The 21,592-nt window shown below is 43.2% G+C and overlaps 1 protein-coding gene across 10 annotated transcripts in view; it reads left to right on the plus strand.

Moving 5' to 3' along the window:
* The window catches only part of DTX3 (deltex E3 ubiquitin ligase 3), a 195,451-nt gene that overhangs the window by 51,506 nt on the left and 122,353 nt on the right, over window positions 1–21,592 (plus strand). For 6 of the 10 annotated variants that reach the window (XM_077483614.1, XM_077483620.1, XM_077483617.1 and 3 more), the window contains exon 2: window positions 14,942–15,002. The gene's annotated coding sequence lies outside the window, so the exon portion shown is untranslated. Of the gene's footprint in view, window positions 1–14,539; window positions 14,631–14,782; window positions 15,003–21,592 lie in introns of those variants that run through there. The other 4 variants (XM_077483616.1, XM_077483618.1, XM_077483622.1 and 1 more) reach the window with 3 other exon arrangements.

A 21,592-nucleotide genomic window follows, 5' to 3' on the forward strand; every position in this document is an offset into this window, starting at 1 on the left:
AAACATATTTATATTATAAAAAATGATCTATTTATTAAAAAAATTATTTTTACACATAGAAAAAAAGAGACAACAATGACATATACATAGACATAAAAATTGGTGTATGGAGATATATATATATATATATACAGTCTCTGAGCAAAGTAGATTCTATAATCATATGTGTAAGCTCCAGAAGCCTGACATGTTTCAGGAAGAAATTCCCTTCTTCAGAAGCCTGTTTACAGGAGAACAGATATAACTATAATCTGAAAAGAGAATAAAGGGAAGACATTTTAACAGGCATGTCTATCGAGATAATTATTCCACCCACACCTGTCCAAAGTACATACCGTTGTAATGCACAGGTATTCTATATAGATAAATGCCCTCAAAGTTTTTTTTAATATATGTATATAAGCTTGTTTTAAATTTGCTGCCAAAAGTAGGAACCTGCTGATGGAACACCACCCAAGGACGCACACCAGACCGTGCCAAGGAAGCAAACGTGGCCGACGCCCCATAATTACACAAATCTAATGAAAAAAGAAAATACAAAAGAAACCAAATAAATAAAGGATTCATTGACACACGAAGCACAGATTGTCATTAACCACTTACCGACCGCCTCCTGTACAGATATGTCGGTACTTTGAAGAGATATATCTCGGTAACGGCAGCAGCTGCTGCCACAACCGAGATATCCATCTTTACAGGAGGCGGTCGTGTTTTACGATAAGGCCCCTTTCACACGCGGGCATCGGCGGTTTTTTTTATTGCATTTAAGTCCAAATATAAGATCTGAGGACTTTTTGACCCCAGATCTCATATTTAAGAGGACTTGTCATGGTTTTTTCTATTACAAGGGATGCTTACATTCCTTGTAATAGGAATAAAACTGATCCAGTTGTTGTTTTTTTTTTTTAAACGGTGTAAAAATCAAAAGTAAAATAAATACATTTTTTTTAAAAAAAAACACCCCGTCCCAACGAGCTTGCATGCAGAAGTGAACGCATATGTGAGTTGCGCCCGCGTATGAAAACGGTAGTCAAACCACACATGTGAGGTATCGCCGTGATCGGTAGAGCGAGAACAATAATTTTAGCCCTAGACTTCCTCTGTAATGCAAAACATGCAACCTGTAGAATTTTTTTAAATGTTGCTTATGGAGATTTTTGAGGCTAAAAGTTTGGCACCATTCCACGAGCGGGCACAATTTTGAAACATAACATGTTGGGTATCAATTTACTCGGTGTAACATTATCTTTCACAATATAAAAAAAAAGTGGGCTAATTTTACTCTTGTTTTGTTTTATTTTTTTATTCAAAAAACTAAATTTTTTCCAAAAAAAGTGCGCTTGTAAGACCGCTGCGCAAATACGGTGTGAAAAAAAAAGTTTTCCAATGACCGCCATTTTATTCGCTAGGGTGTTAGAAAAAAAAAAACAATATATAATGTTTGGGGGTTCTAAGTAATTTTCTAGCAAAAAAAAAAACAGTTTTAAACATGAAAACACCAAGTCTGAAAAAGAGGCCTGGTCCTTAAGTGGTTAAATGACATCTCATTGTTCAGATAAACGATAAAATCGTGTATATAGATTTACAATATTAATAAGACTCCCAAATGCATCCATTTATAACAAAGATAAAAGGAAACGATTTTTAATAAATAAACTTACCGTATATACTCGAGTATAGGCCGACCCGAATATAAGCCGAGGCCCCCAATTTACCCCCAAAAAAACTGGCAAACTTATTGACTCGTGTATAAGCCGAGGGTGAGACATGCCTGTCCATCCCTGTGTGTGTGTCCGTCCATCCCTGTGTGTCCGTCCATCCCTGTGTGTCCGTCCATCCCTGTGTGTCCGTCCATCCATCCCTGTGTGTGTGTGTCCATCCATCCATCCATCCCTGTGTGTGTGTGTGTCCATCCATCCATCCATCCCTGTGTGTGTGTGTGTCCATCCATCCATCCATCCCTGTGTGTGTGTGTCTCCATCCATCCATCCATCCATCCCTGTGTGTGTGTGTCTCCATCCATCCATCCATCCATCCCTGTGTGTGTGTGTCTCCATCCATCCATCCATCCCTGTGTGTGTGTGTATCCATCCATCCCTGTGTGTGTGTGTGTCTCCATCCATCCATCCATCCGTGTGTGTGTGTCTCCATCCGTGTGTGTGTGTGTGTGTGTGTGTGTGTGTGTGTGTGTGTGTGTGTGTGTGTGTGTCCAGCCTACCTGTGTCCCGAGCCTCCGTCCCGTGTCGTGCCTTGCCTTCGTCCCGTCCCGTCCCGTCCCGTCCCGTGCCGTGCCTTGCCTTGCCTCCGTCCCGTGCCCTCTTCGTCGGCGGCCATTGTAAAATTCAAAAGCCGCGCCTCCTCCTTCGCCTGTGATAGGCGGAACACTGAATTTCCCAGCAGCCTGTGTTCCGCCTATCACGGACGTCGTATCATCCTCGTCCGTAGTACGAGGATGAGACGATGCCCGTGATAGGCGGAACACAGGCTGCTGGGAAATTCAGTGTTCCGCCTATCACAGGCGAAGGCGGAGCCGGAGGCGCGGCTTTTGAATCATAGAATGGCCGCTGTCTGTCTGCTCGACACGCTGATCGAGCGGGCAGACAGCGATGACTCGAGTATAAGCCGAGGGGGGCACTTTCAGCCTCAAAAAAGAGGCTGAAAATCTCGGCTTATACTCGAGTATATACGGTATATATTATATGCGCTGCCACGAGCTTACACCGCTTGGCATCGCTTGAGACCCGCTGCGTGTGCACCCACGTTTGCCCGGGAACACAGCAGGACCGTGGATCTGTGTATGTAAACACACAGATCCACGTCCTATCAGTGGAGAGGAGACCGATGGTGTGTTCTCAGTACAGAGAAACACTGATCGGTCTTCTCCCCTTGTGAGTCCCCTCCACCCACAGTTAGAATCACTCCCAGGGAACATAATTAACCCCTGCAGCGCCCCCTGGTGTAAACCCCTTCCCTGCCAGTCACATTTACACAGTAATCAGTGCAATTTTATAGCACCGATCGCTGTGTAAATGTGAATGGTCCCAAAAACGTGTCAAAAGTGTCCAATGTGTCCGCCATAATGTCGCAGTCATGGAAAAAAATTGCAGCTCCCTGCCATTACTAGTTAAAAAAAAAATGCCATAAATCTATCCCCTATTTTGTAGATGCTATAACTTTTGCACAAACCAATCAATATACGCTTATTGCGATTTTTTTTTATTTTTATTTTTTTACGAAAAATATGTAGAAGAATACGTATCGGCCTAAACTGAGGAAAAAAAAAATTTTTTTTTAAATGGGATATTTATTATAGCAAAAAGTAAAAAATATTGTGTTTTTTTCAAAATTGTCGCTCTTCTTTTGTTTATAGCGCAAAAAAAAAAACCGCAGAGGTGATCAAATACCACCAAAAGAAAGCTCTATTTGTGGGAAAAAAAGGGCGTCAACTTTGTTTGGGTGCAACGTCACATGACCGCGCAATTGTCAATTAAAGCGACGCAGTGCCGAATCGCAAAAAGTGCTCTGGTAAGGAAGGAGGTAAAATCCTCCGGGGCTGAAGTGGTTAAAGCCACTGGCGCCTGCGCAGTGCGGGCTGTGTGTTAAGTGTCAGCAATAGAGTCTAGGGTTACGGAAGATGAAGAGGATGATACAGTGCTGTAATGTACAGCCAACTGACGTCATTAAAAAGCGGCCACAACGGTGAACACAATTACGAACACTATCCACCCTGTAGCCCGCCCACTGACACAAGCAACCAGCACCCAAAAGAGAGAAGGAGAGGAGGAGGGACACGGAGAAGTATCCCATGGTGATGGCCTAAAATTCACCAAAATGCAAAACCGCAACCAAAGTGAAAATCAAAAAATGAAATAAAATGAATAACATGACACCCACAGGCAGTACATAAAAATAACTAGTAGATAAATAACGAATTGTGTATAGGTAATGCACCTGGAGGAACCTTCCGAGCCGAACCTGCGAGGCAGCCACCCACCAATAAAGAGGTGCGAGGGCGTTACGCAGGACGAGCCCACCGGCGCAGTAGTCACAAACCAAACGATGGGCATAAGACTACCCCTCGTGGCACAATGACATATATAGAGGCCCTCCCTCCCCAAAAAGATCCACAACCCTGCCCCCATATAAACGGTGGGAGAGAAGTGCGGCCAAAAACAGGGGGGGGGGGGGCCCCCGTGCGCCGGGCATGGCTGGGTGCAACCCGTAACGGGACCCATCATAGCAACCTAGCAAGAAAATCATTATATCCAAGCATAATTATATTATGGGGTAAAAACATTCCTTCAAAGAACCTTTGGACAGATATGAGTGAAACAAATGAGAGTGTGAGAGTGGGACAAGTAAACCATATTTCAAAAAAGAACATAATAGTCACAGCTTATACATATATTTAAAATAACATTGTATTAAGCCAATAAGATAAAATAAACATAAACATAAGTAAGAAAGAAAAAGTATATACAAATTAATTGTAAAAAACTGTTCAGGTCTGAACCAAGAAAACCGCTCCCATGCAGCATTTGCAAGTTCCCTTAGTCTATGGACTGTAAATTAGTTGTTTCTTCATTGTAGTTAATAGAGGTGAATGGGTTAATTGGTAGTAAATACTGTACACACACTGCTTTGGCAATGAAATGTTGGCAAATCTACAGCTACCATCAACAGCTGCCTGTGCTTTAGGTTTCCGAGTCTAAAGTATTTAGGTCCCAAGGGTATCTAATATACACACAGTACTGCAGAATACTATGTACAAAATAATTGCAGTTGCTTTCTAAACTAATATTGCTGTTTTTGTTTGTTTGTTTTCAATATACAGTGTATTGGTTATATACACTCACTGACCACTTTATTTGGTACACCTGTTCAATTGCTTGGTAACACAATTACTAATCAGCCAAACATGGCAGCAACTCAATGGATTTCGTCATCTAGACACGGTGAAGACAACTTGCTGAAGTTCAAAGCGAGCATCAGAATTTGGGAAGAAAGGGGATTTAAGGGACTTTGAACATGGCTTAGTTGTTGGTGCCAGGTGGGCTGGTCTGAATATTTCAAAAACTGCTCATCTACTGGGATTTTCACCCACAACCATCGGGTGTACAGAGAATGGTCCGAAAAATAGAAAATATCCAGTGAGTGGCAGTTGTGTGGATGAAAAGGGCTTGTTGATGTCCGAAATGAATAGGCAGACTGGTTTCATTGTTGATTGTGGACCTGCACATGGTTGGAACGGGCTACAAAACCATCAGCAAAAAGCTTGGTGAGAAGGAGACAACTGTTGGAGCGATTATTTGCAAATGGAAGAAATCCAAAAAAACCATCAATCGCCCTCGGTCTGGAGCTCCATGCAAGATTTCGCCTCATGGGGTTAGGAAAATCATGAGAAAAGTGAGGGATCAGCCCAGAACTACTGACTATGACCCTAAGAACACCATCCCTACAGTCAAGCACAAAGGTGGAAACATTATGCTTTGGAGCTGTTTCTCTGCTAAGGGTACAGGCCGACTTTGCCGCATTGGGTCAATGGATGGGGCCATGTATTGAGAACCTTCTTCCCTCAGCCAGAACACTGAAGATGGGCCGTGGATGGGTCTTCCAGCATGACAATGACCCAAAACATACCACCAAGACAACAAAGGAGTGGCTCAATAAGAAGCACATTAAAGCGGAGATCCACTCAAAAGTGGAAACTCCGCTTGTTTGCTTCCTAACCACCTCCAGTGCCACCTTTTCGGGGGGGAGGTGGGAAAGGTACCTGTCCCCGCTTCCGGGAAATCTGGCTGTGGCGAGGTCTCCCAGATGTTTGGCCTTCTTCCTTCACCGCCGTGCCAGTTAAAAAGTGCATTGCACTTCACACATGCGCAGTAGGGAACCAGCTTTTCTTACCACAAATGGCGGCGGCAGCAAGCGAGAGCTGATTGGAAAATTGGCTACGGTGCCTGCATTGCAGGATCCCTGGACAGCTAAGTGTCCTAATATTAAAAGTCAGCAGCTACAGACTTTGTAGCTGCTGACTTTACATTTTTTAGTAGGGGGGGGGGGGGGGCTGGACCTCCTCTTTAAGGTCATGGAGAGGCCTAGCCAGTCAGACCTTAATCCTATTGAAAATGTATGGAGGAAGCTGAAACTTTGAGTTGCCAAGTGACAAGAAACCTTAAGGTTTTAGAGAAGATCTGTAAAGAAGAGTGGACCAAAATCCCTCCTGAGATGTGTGCAAACCTGGTCACCAGCTACAAGAAATGTCTTACCTCTGTACTTGCCAACAAGGGTTTCTCCACCAAATACTAAGTCATGTTTTGCTTGGGGATCAAATACTTATTTTGCTCACTAGACTGCAAATCATTTTATAACATTTGTATCGTGTGTATTTGTATTTGTTATTCTGTCTCTCTCATTTAAAATACACCTATGATAAAAACTATTATAATTATTTCCCCACTGTATATATTTTAATGCCCATAGCCTGGCCACAGGTTCACTTTAAGTGAAAACTCCAGGTAAGACCCAACGTTTTAAACTATGTAATAAATAACTAATAGAGATAGTAGCTCACCTATGGCTGTTTTCTCTTGGAAAAATATGTTTAGCAGAAAAGCTAATTATCCAAGTCAGTTTTAATACTAATATATTCCCAAAGGGATACTTGCAACACACAATTTTCTGTAGTTAAGTACTACACTAACCATGGCAGCATTTTCTTAGAATCCTTCTGTAACACAACCATCCTGCTGAGTTATAAAAATTCGACATAATTTGTCATTAGCAAAAAAATGTCAGAATGATTATTTATTCTATGCACCGGATTATTAATAATGAGAATGAGAAGAACCAACCCTAGTACTAATCCTCATGCTGCTAAAATCATACCCAAGGCACGGTAATGGCATTGCTGCAGTGCTATTAGGAGAACAGAGCTAGAGAAGAACTTGGGAAAACAGAATCATAAAGTAGCAGCAGTGCCAAGCAGTAACTATAAAAGGAAATCAAATCTAGAGTTGTATAAAATGCAGATGCCATGTGGTATTAGTGTAGTTCTCTTGTGTAGATCACTTGTAAGGCCACATATTGACCATGGGATAAGTGTTGAGCACAATCCTGTATAAAAATACAGAAGAAATTTAGCAAGGGTACAAAAGGGGCATCTAAATCAATAAAGGGGATAAGCAGTCATCTGTATAGGTTAGAAAAAATAGCTTTGTGGTCTTAGTTATAGATTTAAATTTACATTGCCCTGGCAGTTTGCCTGAAGCTCTCATCATTCTCTTCATTAGGTTTAGATTTGCCAAACCACTTTCTCTACTCCACCTCCTTTATTTCCTTTTTTTTTAAAGCGGAGTTCCACCTAAAAATGGAACTCCCGCTGATCGGATCCCCTCCCCTCTGTCGTCACATTTGGCACCTTTCGGGGGGGGGGCAGATACCTGTCTAATCCAGGTATTTGCTCCCACTTCTGGGCATAGATCGTTGCAGGCTCCACAGTGATCTACACCATGTTCGGCCCCTCCCCCCCCGCTGTCTTCCGGGAGCATGGCAGCGCCTCCACCCGAGAGCCAAAGGACAGATCGGCTTCGGATGAGGACATCACGGGCGCCCTGGACAGGTAAGTGTCCATATTTTAAAAGTCAGCAGCTGCAGTATTTGTAGCTGCTGACCTTAAAAAAAAAAAAAAATTCGGCGGAACTCCGCTTTAAGAAAAAAAAATGTAGAAGAAGGTTAAGTGGTGCACTGTCATCAAAAAGTGCTTATATAAACTTAAAGAGGGATTTCACTGAAAAAAAAATCTTAAAAGCCAGCAGCTATAAATACTACAGCTGCTGACTTTTAATAAATGGACACTCGCTTGTCCCAGGGTCCAGCGATGTCGACAGCCGAGGCCGATCGATCTCTCGGCTGCTGCTGCCACCATTCTAGGTGAGGGAATCAGGAATTGAAGCATTGCGGCTTTACTTCCCGGTTCCCTACTGCGCATGTGCGAGTCACGCAGTGCACTAGGAATGGTCCGCGCTGTCTCTGGGACCCGTGTGTGTCCCAGTAGACAGCGTGCCGGGACAGGAAACAGCATAGACTCCCATGGGAGTCCCATGAGAGTCTATGTCCGGAAGTGGGTGCAAATACCTGTCTTAGACGGGTATCTGTACCCCCTCCCCCCCTGAAAGGTACCAACTGTGACACCGGAGGGGGGGAGGGTTCCAATGAGCGGAAGTTCCACTTTAGGGTGGAACCCCGCTTTAATTATTTCTACAGCATTGATTAAATAAAGTGCTGTCAAAAACCAATGATCATGAAGTGCCTGAAAAAACCATAACAGTTCATTGTGTGTATATAATAAATAAGGTCATCAAACTGATATAAATAAAGTTCAAATTCATAAAGTCTGTGCTATCATACAGACGTGACGTGCAAAATCAAGGAATTGATTATACAAAGTCTCAAACAAGATGATGATATTAAAAATGGTGCCCAACAGGTGCACTTCCTATTTTGCTAGTGCTGCAGGTGATCACCCAGTAGTGCTCCACTCTGAGATGTATAGCTTGGCCTCTTACTGGGTATTTAGACCTCATTTAAGGCCCGGACACACGATCAAAAATATAGATTTCTACGCGTTTGTACGATAATCTTATCGCTAGTACAGAGCTTTCGAGAGTCGATCATGACAGTTCATCCGATGTTATCTGATCGGACATGTATGATTTTTTTTTCCGTACGATACCAGATCATACGATTTCCATTTAATCAGTGCAGTTGTCTTGCGAAAATGCAATCCATATACAGTACAACACATTACACCACTTCTGATTTTTTATTTTGTCTTATGAGAATTTTCGTAAATTTAGTAAACTCTTCAGTTTTGATATGAGATCAGCATGCAAAAAAAATGGACGATCATTCGTCCGATAATCTCATTGTGTGTACCAGGCATAAGGGTCTAGCCTCTCTTTAGCGAGAACACCCGTCTCTGTAGGTATGGAACTTAATTCCATTAGTCCCACAAAATCATATGAATCAGAATATGTGTGAAAAGAGGGGAAAAAAATGCTTACTGCGCAAATGTCCAAAAATTATTGTAATTTATTTAAAAGGCATATACTCACAAGTCTAGTAAAAACAGGCATTCAGTACAGATTGTCATTCAATGCCCCGGTGGTGTGCTGATATCACCGCTAAGTCCTCCGCCCAACATATGTTTTGTCATATGAGACGTCATCACTGGGGCAATGGAAAAATCAGCCCAGGTCAAAGCACATGGATCAAACCTCTTTATAGCATGAGGGCTAGCTATTGATTTAAGCACATATCTTACTCAGCATCAAGAGTGAAAAATAAAATGTTTCCTACCTCAAAACACCAGCTCAAAACAACCACTTGTGTTGCAGTGTGAGGAGGGTTAAAAGTGCATACCTAGCCAAAACTTTTTTTTCCATTCTTGTCTATTGAGCGTCACAGAAATTCAGATATGTCAGGTTATACTGACCGTCCCGCTTCCACAAATGACCCCAGCAATTATATATGACAGCCTAACATTAATCCAGACAATGACAGGTAGCTTAGAAACATAGTACTTTGTCTTGTCTCTGTGTATAGTTTGTAACTATTCAGGTACGTAGAGACCGCTATAGTAATTGTTATGTTCTCTTTTCTTGGTGTCTGTCAGACTGCCTAAAAATATTCCCTGCATGGGGCTACCTGATATTTTAGTTTTTCAGAAAAGAGGATGATTGCAGTGCCTAAAGATATAGAATGCCATTTGGAGAAACAACAAATATATATGAATTATATTTTAAACTATTAAACATGCCCTAATTGTGTATATAGTGTTTGGTTTGTTTCTGTCCAGTTACAAAAGCTTATTTGCAAAGTGTTCTTGAAAATTATTTTAAAATGTTCAGGTCCTCAACATTTTCAACATAAAGAATCACATTTAAAGTGGAAGTCCATGCTAAAACCCCTGCATCTATAGGCAGCATTCTAACACTAACCTATCTAGCCCTGTAAAGAAAAAACTAGTATACATACCTTTTCTGCAGGCGATCCGACCTGATCTCCAGCGGTGGAAGCTCTGCAGAGGACAACGGCTGATGTGTGAATAGGAAGTGACTTCACCCATAGACTTACTATGGGGCTTCCATTGTCAGCAGTGTCCTCTGGACCTGCCCACACGGCGAAGATGTGGCTGACAGCTCAGCATGGGATCAGGTCGGAGCGCCTGCAGAAAAGGTATGTATACTCCATGTTTTCTTTACAGGGCTAGATAGGTTAGTGTTAGAATGCTGGTGGCTATAGATTCAGGGATTCTAGTTTTAGCAGAGGGCCACCTTCAAAATAAAAAAATGACATCAAAATGTTCCTAAAAAAAATAAAAAATAAATAGTTTTTTAACTTACCAGAAATGGCTGTTGCTAGGCAGATTGGCCTAATCTGCCATTTCTTACACCGCAGTGATCTTTAGTCTTCGCCTCCTTGCGTTGTCTTCTGGGGAATGGGGTGCGCTGTGTTCTGGGAACTGTGTGTGTCCCAGAACACAGCCGGGCCATTCACAAAGCGATGCGTGACTCCCGCATGAGCAGTAGGAAACGGGTAGTGAAGCCGCAAGGCTCCACTGCCTGTTTTCCTTAGTACAAATGCCAGTGCCGGGACCCGAGAGCCGAGGGACAAGTCAGCCTCGGGTGGCCGACATCGTGGGCACCCTGGACAGGTAAGCGTGCTTATTAAAAGTCAGCAGCTACAGTGTTTGTAGCTGCTGATTTAAAAAAAAAAAAGCATTAGTGAATAGGATATTTTGGACAAAATTGTACTATGACACCCCTCCAACCACTGCCATTAATGGTGACTTCTGCATATGGAGCTTCTCCCCAATCTCCTACATTGTTTAACTGTGATCAACAGAGTCATGTAACTGCTGCTATAGTGTGTCAAAGCCTCAATTGCCATAGACAGCAGAGGTGGCAAACGTGGTTGAATATGCTGGCTGCCATATCCAAAATACAAATAATTGCCTCACGCAACAATTTTTGAGGAACCAGTGGAGCAGGGCATGGGAGGTGCCTTTCAGACCCCTTTTCGGGAGGGAAATAACACATAACATTAACCTCCCTGGCGGTATGATTAGTTCTGGTTTTAGGTGCTGAAAGCGGTACACTTATTTTGCATGGAAATTTGGCGTTTTATATTGTAGTCCTGTAATTCTTAGGAATAACTCTCTTAAATCTGTTCAAACCAGAGTCTAGCAGACATCCCGGGTATAATAAAGTTTATAATATAATAAATAATAATAAAAATTATTCAATAATGTAATCAAATCCTAAAACACTGAAAAAGGGACACTTTCTGGTTGCTATGGACAATCTCCAAATTCCAGGCAGAAAAAACAGTATTTATAATCTAAAAGTGCATGCAGGGCACTGGACAGACCACTAGGGACAAAGGGGGTGTGTAATTTTTTTATACAGTACTGTAATCTGTAAGATTACAGTACTGTGTGTGTTTTGTGTACTTTTACTTTTTTGAATTTGGCGCCGATCTCCGCTCACGTGCGCCGAAACGTCGCAGGGAGCGGAGCTCGGCGGCATTCGGGCACTGTGTGAATCGAGTGGAGGACAGCTCGATCACACAGCGTGGAGGACATCGCTGGATCCAGGGGACGAGGTAAGTAACTTCTCCCTGTATCCAGCGATGCGATCCCGAGTCTGGCTCAGGGTTACCGCTCGTGGAACTAAAATCCCAACCCGAGCCAGGCTCGGGATCACCGCTAGGGAGGTTAATTGGTACTCAGCCTGGCCAAAAATGGGCACATCAGTAGACTGTGTTAGTTGAGTTTAGGACAAAATCCTTCTACTTATATGGACACAGAAATGTAAATTGTCATTAAACCTAGGCTATGAAAAACTCTCATGACATGCAATATATAATGAGGGAAAAAAAGTATTTTATTCCCTTGCTAATTTTGTATGTTAGCCCACTGACATCCCATGTGTCATGTGCTCCCAATGTCTGAGCATTTGTCATACCAGTGTGTGCATACTAGCACATTATGGCAGCCTTACCTGAAAACAAAGCAGTCCAGCTCTGAGCTGTCACCGCTGGAGACCGCCTCCATCTTCACCTGTCCTCCTTCCTGGTCCACGTACTGCGGCTATATGACTGGTCGGAACTGCGATGACTTCACTCCCATGCATGTGCGGGGGGAACAGCAGCTTTACGGCACAAGACTCTATAGGAAAGGCCCAGGTGGCCGTTCCTTCAGAGTGCATGTGCCGACTACGTCATCGGCTGCATATACAGTAAATATCCCCTAAACGGTACATGTTTAGGAGATATTTACACAACCTATAGGTAAGCCTTATTATAGGCTTACCTATAGGTACAAGTCAGAGATGGGAGTTTACTCCCACTTTATAAGCATCTTTGCATAGATAATACGATTTTCTTTCCTTGTAACCATGGGTTTCAGGAAAGAAAATCACTCAATTTCTCCCATCAACACAGTCAGTGTGGATGAGGGAATCCCTCCTGCAGCGATATTGTGTTCTGCTGGTAGGGAGCAGAACACAATGATTACTGCTAGCGGCTATAGCCAGCGGCAGTAATCGCTCCCCCAAAAAATCAAACAGGGTGTAGGACTACAACTAGTCGCGAGGTACGATATTTTCAAACCCGACAACGGTTGGGAAAGTTTCTGTTTTCTTTTTTTTTCACGTTAAACTTCTATTTACTACCACAGTGGTATGACGCCATTCAGGAAAATCTGCTTGAATCGGCCAATAAAAAGTGCAGACACATAGAATGGCAAACAGAGGGATGTTGTCTCCACGCTCCCTCGACACAGTTTGCTCCTAGATGGGGTGTACGGGGGGGGAGGGGGGAGGAATAGCATCTCTCACGCAGCATCCAATATGCAGTGTCGCTGGTTAATTGTAAAAAACTTCAATAAAAACATTGAAACAAAAAAAAAAGATCAAACCGGCTGGCTGTACTGAAGTTGATCGACTTTGGTGCAACCAGCCTGCCCATAGATGGATTGAGTTCAGCAGGAATCAGCTGAGATTCTGTCCATCTAGGGCCAAGTTAAAAGTGCATGCTGTGACTGGTAGTGCCATCAGAGGCATATCTCAGCCTATCCAGTGGTCTCCAAACTATGACCCTCTAGTTGTTCAGGAACTACAATTCCCATCATGCCTAGTCATGTCTGTGATTGTCAGAGTTTTACAATGCCTCATGGGATGTGTAGTTCTACAACAGCTGGAGAGCCGTAGTTTGGAGATCCAGGCACTAGGGTCTTCAGTTTAAATCCCAACTATGGCACTACCAGCATGATGTTTACATGTTCTCCCTGTGCCTGTATGGGTTTCCTCCCATATTCCAAAGACATGCTGGTAGGTTAATTGGATTCTGTCTAAATTGGACTCAGTAGCTCCTTGAGGGCAGGGACTGATGTGAATGTACAATATATGTATATGTAAAGCACTGCGTAACTTGGCACCAATATATATATGTATTAAAGGGTTTGTAAAGGTAAACGTTTTTTCACCTTAATGCATTCTATGCATTAAGGTGAAAAAACATCAGACAATGCCGGCCCTCCCAGACCCCTCGAAAGTCCTGCGTTCGCCCCCGACATCCTCCTCGCCGCTCAGCCTTGCCGTTCATTGGTTACAGTGGATGGATTGAAAGCAGCGCAGCCTTTGACTTGCGCTGCTGTCAATCACATCCAATGATGCGGTGCGCCGGGGGGGGCGAGTGATACAGTGAGCGGCTATAGCCGCCGGCTGTATCACGGGAGCGCGCCCGCAAGCACTCCACACCATGCGAGGGAGCTTGCATGAACGTGAGAAGTACTTGCGGGGGGGGCGAGACAGCCGCCGAGGGACCCCAGAAGACCAGGTTCGGGGGCCACTCTGTGCAAAACGAGCTGCACAGTGGAGGTAAGTATAACATGTTTGTTATTTAAAAAAAATACATTTACAACCCCTTTAAATAACAGAATAAATGAGCATGTGCATTTGCTATTAGTGGTACTCCAGACGACCTTTAGGTGTCATGCACAATTTACGTTCTAATAACGCCAGTAGCTTTGCAGTGCGTTTTCCAAAGTTTTTGCAATAGCGTTTTTTTTTCTTTTCTCAATGGGATTAAAAATTGAGCGTTTTCTGCGTTTTTTTACGCTAGAGCGACTTTACAGCTGAAAAACTCCTTTAAGAACCTACTAGGATTTTATTGTTTTGCTTTTTTTTTTTTACAGCCAACCCCCCTAACCAAAAAAAAAGCAGTTGATACCAGCCTATGTGTGCATGGACACTTGGAGACTTTATTGACTGTAGAAAAAAAACGTCTGAAGCCAAAAACAGCAGCTGTATAAATGTCCAAAAACGTCCAGTGTGCGTGAGGCCTTATTGGCAATGTAGAGTACCGTGGTGTACCTGGTGCCCTCTGATTACTCAGCACCTGCTGCCCGCTGCTCTCCTCAGTGCTCATCTTCCATGAGGGAAGGAACACAGCACCGAAGGCTGGCCTTCATGGTAATATGAGCACATGACAGGAAAAGCCTTTAGAAAGGAAATGCGGGGGCCAGGTGACAATACAGTCCCTGTCATACAGTGGTCTTAGCATGGCAGGTATAGCAGGCACGGGCTGTGGCGTGGTTTTGCATCCCATGGTATTGTGTACAGGAGACAAGGCGGATGTGTTTACAGTGGAATGCTGTTGCTGTGTTCCGGAGATCACTTTCGTTTTAGCAGAGATCAGGTTACGTCAAGCTGGGCTGTTCATTGTGTGGAAGTCCCCCCTCCCTCCCCCAGGCTTCATCTATAAAATACATTTGTAATGTGAAAGTCCAGAGTGTGCAAGGAATAGAAACTACTGCTGCTGGTGCTTTGAATGTCTTCCTCCTCTCATCTCTATTTCTATGTGTTTTGTTTTTTTCCAGTTCATCGACAGTAGGATCTGTGGGAATTTCCAGCCGTGGAAGCTGCTCATGGAATCTCCAGGTAGGAAGTACACATTTATTTTCTTGTGACCATGGCACTTAGGAAGGCCTCATTTTGTCTAGTCGTCTATAAAGGCCCGTTCATAATTCTTGCTATGTATATTAAAATAAGGCAGCTGAATCTTTATTACAATCAGATACTCATGGATATCTTTTTAGACTCAGTTCTACGGTCTAGCTGAGCTGATCATCCAACCGTTGAAACATTTGCCAAATTTATTAAGCCCTTTCAAAGAATTATTCACCCACGCACTCAGTGGATCGAGGATCTTTGCTTGCCATTTGCCAAACATCTGGGCTTCACCTTCTTCCATGGGAAATGGAAGTCTTTGTCTTATTTAGCAAACAGAAAATGTTACATCTACTGGTCCTGACCAATGTTATGTGTAGCAGCCTCCCCAGCACCCCCCAATTACCTACCTGAGCCCCTTCTCTCTCCAGCGATGCCCACGATCCCCTCAGCCATCCAGGACACTCCTCCTGAGACAGAGCAGCGGCACCATTGGCTCCCACGGCTGGCAATCAAAGTCAGTTTATATTTACTAAAATAATTGCATTTCCATGTCCTGTGTACTGTGGGAGACCAGATATAGTGAATGCAGGTTCTGGGTTTAGTAACACTTTAAGCCCTGGTTCACACTAGTGTGATGCGGGAAACACACACAATTCACTGCATTTCCCCGCATCACAGTCCAAAGCAATCTCATGTTGTCCACGTGATCTGCTGCGGGTGTCAATGTTAGATTAATGACACCCCGAAACAGATTGTAAAACGCTGTGCGATTGCTAGAATCGCATCGCATGGGTGTGAACACCTATGCGATGCGATTCAGGTGCAGGGGAAAAAAAGGGTCCTGCACCATTTTGGTGCGGATGCAATGCTATTTGAGCCCTACAAAATGTAGGTCTCAAATCGCACCACACAGACATTGCATGCGATGTGCACAGGAATTCGATGGGATTTCTGTGCAAGTCACATGTGGTGTTTTGCCCGCACCAGTGTGAACCTAGGCTGAATATGAAAATTGCATAAAGTGTGGCCAGCCATATGTGTGATTTTTCACATATGGTGCAGCAAATTCAAGTTTCACTTGTGATAATTGGGCAGAGTATGGTTTAGGCTGGGTTCACACTGCTGCGGGGGGAGATCCGGATGTGATTCGCACCGCAAATCACATCCGATCTCCGTAGCGATGCGAGTTCAGCTATACAGATAGTATGGCTGAATTTGCATCGCTCCCGCAGCAAACTCGCACGGGACCCTTTTTTTGGTCCGTAACAGAATCGGATCGCATGGGGGTTCACACCATGCGATCCGATTCCTGTGCGAGTCGGCAGATCACACTGCGATATGCGGACGGATCTGGGGGTGTCATTAACATATCATTGACACTCCCAGCCGTCCGCATAGGGCAGTGTGAACTGCCGGCGGGAGTAATGCGATGCGGGAAAACGCCGCGGATTCGCGGCGTTCCCGCATCGCAGCGGTGTGAACCTGGCCTTAATGAGGAAGTAATAATAATAAAAATTTACAGTGTTGCAGGTGTGGGAATTTTACCTGTACCCACACCCCCAACTGCCTGCAGCCAAAATGAATTGCTTTTTAAAAATGCACGGGGCTGCCATGCATTTTTAATGTCATTTCCACGCATCTAAACTCTCAGCGCATTTACAGGATCCACTGGGAAATCACATGGTGCAAAACCACCATGTGAATTCCTTTGCAGTGCGTTTTAAAAATGGCATAGGAACCATTTTCCTGCATGAAATGCAGGAACAGCAGCCCATTCCAATTGAAGGGGCTGCCATGCAAACTCAAACATGGCTTGCAGAGCCACAATAGTGTGAAACTCCTGCCTCAGGAATCTCAAAATTATGCAAACTCGTATGCTGCACAATTGCAACAATGTGGAGGCTGCCCTTCAGCAGAACCTGTTTAGCTACACTGAAAGGAATGTCACTGTCCCCAAACTAATGGTAGTCATGCAAGCTTTGATACATGATCAATTTTTTTTTCCATTTTTTTTCCAAAATCCTCCAATTAACCTCTCTCGATGGGAATAATCGGTAAATAGGTGCCAACGCAATCGATCGATTTACCAAACGCACAGGGAAGTGGAATTGGATCGATAGTTTGAAGCTGTTAATGTATTATTCATTGTATCTCTGTTTTCAGGAAGCAACCTCATAATCTGATTGATTGACATATTCAAATGTATTACTGAATTATCACAGTGCTGTCAATCAATGCAAAACAATCAATAATTTTTGGCCCTTGCCAATCGCCTAAATCTATTGAAAGGCAAGTTATGGCTATTTGGCTCCTGATTTAATTTTTTAATTTTTTTGTCCATTCTATTTTTGATCAAATTGCAGATTGATTGTATAATAGTTATTGAAGAGTGTATTTCCACCATAACATGCATACCTGAAATTTGGAAAGACCTGCATTTACCTGTAAGCACATTATGTTTAAAAGTATTGCAAAAACGATCGCAAAAAGGGAGTGGTCCCTTGAATCAATGGAGCTCATGGCTTGTGCATCTGAACAAACAGAAAGTTGCACACGGCAACCAGTCAGAATCTTTGTTTCATTTTCACCTCTGACGTTTGGAGACTGATATGTTTGCTCACACACTATGTATACATAAGTCTGTAGGGTTGTTTTATTACATAGTTACATAGTTGGTAAGCTTGAATAAAGACACCAGGCCATCCAGTTCAATCTGAGAGTGTGTATGTATGTGTGTGTGTGACTACTGTTTTCCCATATCCCTGTACATCGTGTTCACTAAAAAACACATCTAAAAGTCTTTTGAATTTATCTACACTCTCTGTTGACACCATCAACTTTGGAGGGAAGTTCCACATCCTTGCTGCTCTAAGGCCCCTTTCACACTGTGGCATTTTTCGTGCGCTACAGTGCTAAAAATAGCGCCTGAAAAAATGCGGCCTTTTCACTCCAGTGTGAAAGCCGGAGAGGCGCGCTGGTAGGACTGTAAAAAAAAGTCCCGCTAGCAGCATCTTTGGAGTGGTGAAGGAGCGGTGTATTCACCGCTCCTAAACCGCTCCTACCCATTGAAATCAATGGGGCAGCGCGGCTATACCGCCGGTAAAGTGCCGCTGAAGCGGTGCTTTTCAGGCGGTTTAAGCCCTTTTTTGGCTGCTAGCGGGGATAAAACCTCCCCGCTAACGGCCAGATACCTCCGCTAAAACTACGGTACCGCCGACGTCGCTCCCGCCCCAGTGTGAAAGGGGCCTTACAGTAAAGAACCTCTACGCCAAGGATATGCAATTAGCGGACCTCCAGCTGTTGCAAAACTACAAGTCCCATCATGCCTCTGCCTCTGGGTTTCATGCTTGTGGCTGTTAGCCCCCGTACACTGATTTTTTCCAATGGATTTTGTCCGAAACTGGTGTTGCATACACACGGTCGGACAAAGTTGTCGGAAAATCCGATCGTTCGTAACGTGATGACGTTAGTTCGTTACGACGGGACTATGTTCAGGCTAGTAGCCAATAGCTTTGGTCTAGGAATTTGATCTGAGCATGCGTGGCACTTTGTTCGATCGGAATTCTCTACAAACGATCGGCCAAAGTCCAATCGGATCATGTTGTCGGAAAATGTTATAGCCCAGCTCTAAAACTTTTTCGGTCGGATATTCTGAAGGAAACAGTCCGATGGAGCCCACACTTGGTCGGATTATCCGACAACACAGTCCGATCGGACATTTTCCGTCTGAATGTCCGACCACGTGTACAAGGGCTTAGAGTCTTGTTATGCCTCATAGGACTTGTAGTTGTGCAACAGCTGAAGGTCCACTAATTGCATATCCCTGGTCTACACAGTTTAAGACTGAATTATTTCTCATAGTGTGGTCATTTGTCTTTTTTAGAGACCTAAAATTAAAAAAGTATCCTCCCAATGCTAGAGTCGCCACTTAAGGATTTGAATATTGCCATCATATTCCCTCCCAAGCGTCTCTTCTCTGGGAAGAAGAATTGGTCCCAGGACAGAATCCTGGTGTACCCTGCTCACAACTCCAGACCATTCAGGAAATATGCTGTTAATAATTACCCCCTGGACATGCTTCTGCGACCAGTTTTCTATATAGATACCTAACATGTCATCAATGCCAAAAGACCTTAATGTGTACATTAATCATTTGCAGCCTACTGTATCAAATGCCTTAGTGAAATCTACATACACTACATCCATAGGCCTTCTCATATCCTCATAGAATGTTAAAAGGTTGGTCTGTCAATAACAAATCTTCATAAAATCATGTTGGTTACCAATAATTCTACTATTTTCATCAGAAAATTCTTGGATATTGTCCTTTATCATTCCTTCCAGTAGTTTACATACTATTAATGTTGGGCTGACTGGTCTGTAAGGCCCAGGTTTTTATATTGGCCCTTTTATGAATATTGGCACCACATTTACTTTTTACCAATCTGTTCGTACCATTCCAGTCAGTAAGTAGACCTTAAAAATTGGAAACAATGGTCTGGCTATAATATGGCTACATTTTTTGGGAACTATCAGGGTCGGTTCACACAGGGGCGACCCGTCAGGCGACTTTGCCGCCTGACAAGTCGTGTCCTGCTCTATGCAATGGAACCGTTCTAATCGGAGCGACTCAAGTCGCTCCGACTTAGAAAAAGGTTCCTGTACGACTTTTGGGGCGACTTGCATTGACTTCTATACAGAAGTCATTTCACAAGCCGCCGCTAAAGTCGGATCCCGGTCGCCTGAGGCAGTCGCGCTGCAAGTCGTGCTGCCTCAGTGTGAACGGGCTCTCAGGAGTATGGATTTTGTGATTTTCTAGCTTTTACTGAATACTATCTGTCAGCCACAAGGTGGCATTCAATATAATATTGTTAACATTACTGTCTATTGTATACCTCCTTTTCTTTTGTGTAAACTGAAAAGAAGAATGTGTTTACGACAGTTGCGTTCTCCCTGTCACTTGTGACCAACTTTCCCTGATCTTCTATGTGGCCAATATTTTCTGGCCATGCCGTTTTACTATTAGTAAATGTGAAAAAACAGGATTTTTCTTTTTTTAAATCCTCAACAATGTGTCCTTCATAATCTATTTTAGCTGCCCCGATCACACTCTTGCATTACCTATTGCACTCTTTGTAGTTTTGGAATGCCAATGATGAATGCTTTACCTTGCAGGATTGATAAATGTCCCCCAATGTTTTTATCTGTAAACGACTAATCCCAACCCCATGTGATGAGAGAAACAAAGGCAGACATCTTTGTTCATAACGATAAAAAAACGTAAGTGCATAAAAAACACAGCAATACATAAAGAAAAAATAAAAAATAAAAGTCCAATCATGGAAAGTTCATATGTGAGTCCAGATAAGCGTTTGTGACACCACAGTGATTCAACACAATCCAAAAGCGCGTAAAGTGCCCGTCACCGTATGTTGAATGCGCTTACCAGAAAATAAACAAATTAGAGCGTTTGTATATATTCGATGGGTCCCATCAAAAGATATCCTCCTTTTTAGTGGGTCAGCTCTCCATCTCCCAATAGTACCTTCCAGATATTAATATGCTCCGTGGTCCCAATAGGGAGCTCAGTGATTCCCAAAAAAGAAAGGAGCTAACATGGCATAATATCGTTTGGACAGTTTATTAAAAGAAAAAAAGTAGCACACTTACATGTGAATGGATAAAATACAGCTTGTATAAACAGTACATAAAAAGCCGGCCGGCAAACAGGAGCCCGTCCTCCTCTCCAACAACGTGGTGGCGTCACTGCGTGCCCTCCCAGACGCATTTCGTCATACCTGACGTTGTCAATGGGGAACGGGCAGCGCAGTGACGCTCCGCCTAATAAAGATACTAAAGCGTACCAAGCCTCGTTCTGAGATGCAAGGCTGGGTCCTAATACGCCATTGTAAATAATGGCAAATAGCCCTGAAACAGATACAGTCTGTCCGCTGCTAATAATGCAACGGGACAGCTTGTGATGTAGATCACTAACATCCTAAGCATCATCCGGATGTATCTAATGTTCAAAAAATGAAAAAAAGGCTTGCACATACTAAAAAATGACATTAGATTCAAGCCCATGCATGTTAGTGCGCCGCAGGTGCAAAATAAATATTGCATCAGCACCGCACCACCTCCCGATATATAAAAAAAGGGGACCTAGACATAAAAGGGAATTAACCCAATAATGGAATAGGCAGCATTCTATCCTGTAAGGGAGTCGGTGCAAAGGAAGCATGCTGAATATCATGTGTCCAGCCCATATGTATCAATGGTCACCAAAAAATATAGGTAGCCAAAAAGTATCACATTATTCAAAAGGTCTTTTTACTATATATTGGCCAAAGAAAATACTATTAAAAATGTTCCATGCGTGTGGGTTTGACAAAATAATCGCATGAAATTGTTCATGCGTCTAAATCAAACCTTTTGATTGCATAGGAACAGTATCTCAATTTATATCCAAGATTCAATCGGAAAAAAGAGAGATCCAAAAATCCAAAATTTAAAAGATATGGAATAAAAATGAAAACTCGAAAATTTAAGATGTGTGATGTATAATGTGTAATGTATGC

Source organism: Lithobates pipiens, unplaced genomic scaffold (assembly GCF_037356315.1).
Source record: "Lithobates pipiens isolate NorthernLeopardFrog02 unplaced genomic scaffold, aLitPip1_a1.2 Scaffold_16, whole genome shotgun sequence".
Classification (NCBI taxonomy): Eukaryota; Metazoa; Chordata; class Amphibia; order Anura; family Ranidae; genus Lithobates; species Lithobates pipiens.